Below are 7,356 nucleotides of genomic sequence, written 5' to 3' on the forward strand. Positions count from 1 at the left end.
TTCCTGCGGTGGCAGGGGAAGGTGCCAGAATGGGAGGGTGGCTTATAGGGGCGTGGCCCTGACCAGGTAGTCACGGAGGGAACGGTCTTTGCGGAAGGCGGAGAGGGGTGGGAGGGAAATATATCCCTGGTGGTGGGGTCTGTTTGGAGGTGGCGGAAATGTCGGCGGATTATTTGGTTTATGCGAAGGTTGGTAGGGTGGAAGGTGAGCACCAGGGGCGTTCTGTCCTTGTTGCGGTTGGAGGGGTTGGGTCTGAGGGCGGAGGTGCGGGATGTGGATGAGATGCGTTGGAGGGCATCTTTAACCACGTGGGAAGGGAAATTGCGGTCTCTAAAGAAGGAGGCCATCTGGTGTGTTCTATGGTGGAACCGCTCCTCCTGGGAGCAGATACGGCGGAGGCGGAGGAATTGGGAATACGAGATGGCATTAATTGTCAATGGAAGGGTTTCAATTGGGGCAGGAAGGTAGTCCGTGAGCCTTCCTACACTGGACTTCATTGGAGAGAGGTGGGTAGGTGGTGGTGTTCCCACTCTGCATCTCTAGCCCAATTCAGCCAAACCCAGGAGGCGAGAGCCTAATGGTGTTATCGCTAGACTATTAATCCAGTAATTCAGCTAATGTTCTGGGGACCCAAGTTCAAATCCCATGACTACAGGTGGTGAAATTTGAATTCAACAGAAAGAAATCTGGAAACAAACATCTAACGATGGACACAAAACCACTGATGATTGTTGGAGAAAAACCCATCTGGCTGATTAATGTACTCAGGGAAGGAAACCTGCAATCCTCACCTGGTCTGGCCTACATGTGACTCCAGACCCATAGCAATGTGGTTGGCTCTCAACTGACTAGGGAATGAAATTGCCGAGCTAGTAATTCAGTTGTATCAATTGCTATGAGGTCTATACAAATAAATCAAACCGGATGGCTCATCTGGCATCGACCTAGGTACCAGAAAAGACAATGGCCGAACCAGCCCTGTCAACTCTTTCAAGTACTTCTTGTGAACGTGAATGGTCTAGTGCCAAAATTGGGACTCACTCACAGACTAGTCAAGCAACAGCCTGATATAGTCATAGTCATGGAATCATACATGACAAACGATTTCCTCGACACCACCCTCACCATTCCTGGGTATATCCTGTCTCACCAGCAGGACAGACACAGTAGAGGTGGCAGCACAGTAGTATGCAGTTGGGAGGGAGTTGCTTGGGGAGCCCTCAACATTGACTCCTGACACCATGAAGTGTCATGGTTCCAAGCTAAACGTGGGCAAGGGAACCTCCTACTGATTACAACACACCACCCTCCCTCGGCTGATGAATCTGTACTCCTCCATGTTGAACAACGCTTGGAGGAAGTACTGAGGGTAGCAAGATGCAAAATGTACTCCGGGTGGAAGATTTCAATGCCAGCATTACTGATCGAGCTGGTCATGACCTAAAGGACATAGTTACAAGATTAGGTTTGAGGCAGATGGTGAAGGAACCAATAAGAGGGAAAAACATTCCTGACATCATCCTCACTAATCTGCCAGCTGCAGGTGCATCTGTCCATGACTATATCGCTAAGAACAAAGTCCTGCCTTCACATTGAGATTACTCTCCACCGTATGGTGTGGCACTATCACCATGCGGTGTGGCACTATCACCATGCGGTGTGGCACTATCACCATGCTAAATGGGACAAACTTCGAACAGATGTAGCAACTCAAGACTGGGCTTTGATGAGGGGCTGTGGGCCATTGGCAGCAGCAGAATTGTACTTCAGCACAATCTATGACCACATGGCCTGGCATATCCCCCCCTCAACCGTTACCCATCAGCCAGGAGATCAGCCCTGGTTCAATAGAGAGTGTGGGAAGGCATGACAGGAGCGGCACCAGGCATACCTAATAATGAGGTGCCAACCTTGTGAATCTACCTAACAGGACTATCTGCATGCCAAAAAGCATAAGCAAGTGATAGACAGCATTAAGCAATCCCATGACTAATAGATCTGATCTAAGCTCTGTAGTCCTGCCATATCCAGTTATGAATGATGTTGGGCAATTATATCCCCATTCTCGATGATGAAAGAGCCCAACATATCAGTGCAAGAGATAAAGCTGAAGCGTTTGCCGTTGGATAGATAGATAGGTTCTTGATTGTGAAGGGGATCAAGGGTTATGGGGAGAAAGCCGGATAATGAAGTTGAGAACCTTATCAGCCATGACTGAATGGTGGAGCAGACTCGATGGGCTGAATGGCTTAATTTCTGCTCCTATGTATTATGGTCTTATGGATAATCCATTTTGGTCTCCTCCAGTAGTCTCCAGCATTACGGACACTAGTCTTCAGCCAATTTGGTTCACTCCATATAATATCAAGAAACAGTTGGATGCACTGGGCACTGCAAAGGCTATCGACCCTCACAGCATTCCAGCAATAACACTGAAAACTTGAGCTCCAAGACTTCCTGCTCCTCTAGGGAGAAAGTGAGGTCTGCAGATGCTGGAGATCAGAGCTGGAAATGTGTTGCTGGAAAAGCGCAGCAGGTCAGGCAGCATCCAGGGAACAGGAGAATCGACGTTTTGGGCATAAGCCCTTCTTCAGGAATGGGGAAAGTTTGTCCAGCAGGCTAAGATAAAAGGTAGGGAGGAGGGACTTGGGGGAGGGGCGTCGGAAATGTGATAGGTGGCCTCACCTTGACCTCTTTCCACCTATCACATTTCCGACGCCCCTCCCCCAAGTCCCTCCTCCCTACCTTTTATCTTAGCCTGCTGGACAAACTTTCCCCATTCCTGAAGAAGGGCTTATGCCCGAAACGTCGATTCTCCTGTTCCCTGGATGCTGCCTGACCTGCTGCGCTTTTCCAGCAACACATTTTCAGCTTCCTGCTCCTCTAGCCAAGGTCTTCCAGTACAGTTACAATACTGGCATTTCCCTGACAATGTGGAAAATTGCTTGGGCATTAATTGACTGCATATCTAGTAAGCTAGTCTGATGAAAGGTCATCGAACTGAAACATTAACTCTGTTTCTGTCTTCACACATGAGTATTTTTCACATTTGTTTTTACGTCTTCCTGTGGAAAAGCTTCTCTTTACTTACTCATTAAGATACTTCAAGATGCAGAGTACCACCATTAAAACTCCCTTTATTCTCCTTTCCACTGAGGAGAGTAATTCTAGCTGCTTCACCAGCTCCACATTATTGGGGTTCCTCATTTCCACTAGCGTTCTAGTAAATCTCGTGTCTCAAAGAGCTCTATGACTAATTAAGCACTTTTGAGATATACAGATATGTGCTATAGGCAAATGCATCAGTGAATTTGTACAAGGGAAGATATCAAAGATAATCTGTATTTTTGTGTCTTGCAAAGGGATAAATGTTGAGCAGGCCACTAGAGTCCTTCTTGTCTTTTCTCAAATTGTGCAATGGGATCTTTGCATCTGTCTAAATAGGCAATTGGGACTTGAATGCAATGGCTAGGATTTAATGTATCTGACAGCGGTATTGCCCAATGCTGGCATGGGGAAAGCCATGTGAATCCCATGAAATCCATGGGCTGCTATAACATTCTAGTCAGCTCAGTGATAATGGATTTCATGTGGTTCATTAATGACCTTAATTGACCATTGTAGATATTTGCTGAAAATGTGTTGCTGGAAAAGCGCAGCAGGTCAGGCAGCATCCAAGGAGCAGGAGAATCGACGTTTAGGGGCTAATGCCCGAAACGTCGATTCTCCTGCTCCTTGGATGCTGCCTGACCTGCTGCGCTTTTCCAGCAACACATTTTCAGCTCTGATCTCCAGCATCTGCAGTCCTCACTTTCTCCCCATTGTAGATATTTTCCAGTCAACCTTTCCAGAGATTTGGCAATATGCACCTGAAGCAAGTAGGACGTAAACCTGGGCCTCCTGGTTCAAAGGTAAGAACATTACCACTGCACCACAGGAGCCCTATATTTTTACACACCTGTGAAGCAGGTGGGACTTGAACCCAGGCTTTCCTGGTACAGAAGGAGGGACACTACCACTACACCACAAAAACCTACTAATTGACTGTTCTACTGTGAGCAGGTCAGGTTTGTGCATTGGCCACTTCCTGGCTCTAACTTAATCATTTGATGCATATCTTGTGATATAGCGGGCATGACTGCCATGTTTCATTTCACAATGGTCTGGATTAAACTCCACCCAATGGCCAGTGAAAGTCTCTCCTTTCTTGTCTTTCAGATTTTTTCTAGTCCAAGAATCTTTGTGTGCGAGAAGAGTTGGACCTCTAATATTTCCTATGAGAATGAAAAATCTGATTTCAGTGGAGAACATAATTGCAACACAGGATGTTTAGAACTATTTATCAAATGCATCTGCTTTCAGATAAGATTGGAAGGTTACATCTTTCTCCTTGGCCACATTCACTGGAGGCTTCTATGATTACAAAGCTCATGTTGAGAGCTTTTACTAACTTCCCTCTGATACACTTCGCCACAGATAATTGAATTGGGATAGTATCGGGTTCTGAAGACAACAAGGAAAATGCTTCAAATGTGCTCTTGTGTTTTTTAAAAACTATATAGTAATGTTAGATCTGCTTTTGCTATTATTCAAAAAGGATATCCTTTCCTTGCTGACATACTTGAGAATGCTCTGAAATGTAGCACTAGTGAGGGGATAGTGCAGAAAAAGGTCACACACATTTGGAGGATTGTGAAGCAGACATTCTGTTGTGTTTTCTCTGACTTTCTATAATAGTTAGTCAGCTCATGTCAATTAAAGGCATGTTATTGACTTGTTTAGGAGGCAGTTGAGACAATGATAGGGATAATGGGAATGTAACTTGAAATAAAAGGAAGTGATTCCTGGTGTCCTACAAGGTCTGTACTGCAGCCTCAACTTCTTCTTTTGGGCTCTCCCATGTTGCTTAGGATTGCTCAATGCTGGTATGGCATCCTTCTTCATTTCCTTCACCCATTCCTTTTTCAGACTCATCTTTCAACCTGGTGGTAAGACCTCCTCCCCTACTTCCTGGCATTCTGGACTCCATCACTCGCCTGAATTAAAGCAAACTACTGCCGATGCTGGAAATCTCAAATAAAAACAGAAAATGCTGCACAAACTCAGCTGCTCTGGCAACATCTATTAGATTAGATTAGATTATAGTGTGGAAACAGGCCCTTCGGCCCAACAAGTCCACACCGACCCGTCGAAACGTAACCCACCCATACCCCTACCCTAACACTATGGGCAATTTAGCATGGCCAATTCACCTGACCTACACATCTTTGGACTGTGGGAGGAAACTAGAGCACCCGGAGGAAACCCACGCAGACACGGGGAGAACGTGCAAACTCCACACAGTCAGTCGCCTGAGGCGGGAAATGAACCCGGGTCTCTGGCGCTGTGAGGCAGCAGTGCTAACCACTGTGCCACCATGCCGCCCATCTATGGAGAGAGAAACAGAGTTAATATTCTGAGTCCGATGTGACTCTTTGTCAGAACTGAATGGGTTTGCAAAAAATATGCTTTTTATACTTTTAACAGACTTGGAGGAGGCTCCAGTGTTCAGATGATATGGAGGCCCACTGTAAAAGTTGCTAATTGGGCTGAAAGAGAAATAGAGATAGAGGTGAGTGTAAGTCAAGGCATGGAAAGATGAAAACATAGTTCTTTTGCTTGGGTCTTGTTTTCTTTGTAGACACAGATGCTGCCAGACCTGCTGAATTTCTCCAGCACTTTCTGTGCTTGTTCCATTACTTGCCTAACCACTTTTCCTCCCCCTTTTTCTCTCTCTGCCAGAGATGACCATACCATTTCAATCTCTTCTTGGCTACTTCCTTTGAAGTTTCTGCAATTTTCACTTACCCTCTGATATGCTTATTTCCAATTTTGTCCTTTCGTGTTCCTCCTCCTATTAATCTCAGCATTTGCATTTCATTAGTACCTTGTCATTGTTCCTCTCTTCTTGATGTTACCCAAGTTCCTGTCATAAATGCATCAAGGCTGGCCTCACAACTCTCTTGTCAATTCTTCCTTTGGATACTTAACTACTTTTCATATTTAGCAATGACCTAGATGACTCAAAAGAGAGCCATGCATCAAATCTCTCTGTTGACACAAAGGTCAGAATCAACAAAGTGGACAAGAACATTAAATTAGAATGATGCATTAATATACAAATGAGTGGGTGGAATGGTAAGTGGGTTTTAATGTGTGAATTTATCTGTGTAAGTCAGTCATAAAGTCATTGAGGTTTACAGCATGGAAACAGGCTCTTTGGCCCAACTTGTCCATGATTCCCAATTTTCAGAATTAATCTAGTCCCATATGGAGGTCGACACCCCTCCATACCTATCTCATCCATGAACCTGTCCAAATGTTTCTTAAATGACAAAATTGTACTCTCCTCCACCACTAGCTCTGGCAGCCCATTCCAGACACTCACCACCCTCTGGACCTTATCGTATCTCTTCTCTCTCTCCTTAGATACGTGCCCTCTAGGTTTACCATGGGAAAAGCTGTTGGCTATTGACGGTTTCTATGCCTCTCATGATTCTACAGACTCTCATTCACCACTCAGTCTCCTACATTCCAGGGAAACAAGTCCCAGCCTATCCAGCCCCTCCCCACAACTCAAACCTTCCAGTCCTCTGAAACCATGAAAAATCAGGGGGGTCAGGACTGGCAGTTAAACATCCATGGGTTTTCAACTTATCAAAAAGACAGGGAGGTGGGCAGAGGGGGCAGAGTTGCCTTGTTAGTTAAGAACAAAATTAAATCTATGACACTAAATGACATAGCGTTGGATGATGTGGAGTCTGTGTGGGTGGAATTGAGGAACCACAAAGGCAAAAAAACCATAGTGGGAGTTATGTACAGACCTCCTAACAGTGGTCAGGACCAGGGGCGCAACATGTACCGGGAAATAGAGAAGGCATGTCAGAAAGGCAAGGTCACGGTGATCTTGGGAGACTTCAATATGCAGGTGGACTGGGTAAATAATGTTGCCAGTGGATCCAAAGAAAGGGAATTCATGGAATGCTTAAGGATGGCTTTTTTGGAACAGCTTGTCATGGAGCCCACAAGGGAGCAGGCTATTCTGGACCTAGTGCTATGTAATGAACCAGACGTTATAAAAAATCTTAAAGTAAGGGAACACTTAGGAAGCAGCGATCATAATATGGTAGAGTTCAGTCTGCAGTTTGAAAGAGAGAAGGCAAAATCGGATGTAATGGTGTTACAGTTAAATAAAGGTAATTATGAGGGCATGAGAGAGGAACTGACGAAAATAGACTGGAAGCAGAGCCTAGCAGGGAAGACAATAGAGCAAAAATGGCAGGAGTTTGTGGGTAAAATTGAGGACACTACAGAGGT

This window comes from Chiloscyllium plagiosum, chromosome 32 (genome assembly GCF_004010195.1).
Source record: "Chiloscyllium plagiosum isolate BGI_BamShark_2017 chromosome 32, ASM401019v2, whole genome shotgun sequence".
Classification (NCBI taxonomy): Eukaryota; Metazoa; Chordata; class Chondrichthyes; order Orectolobiformes; family Hemiscylliidae; genus Chiloscyllium; species Chiloscyllium plagiosum.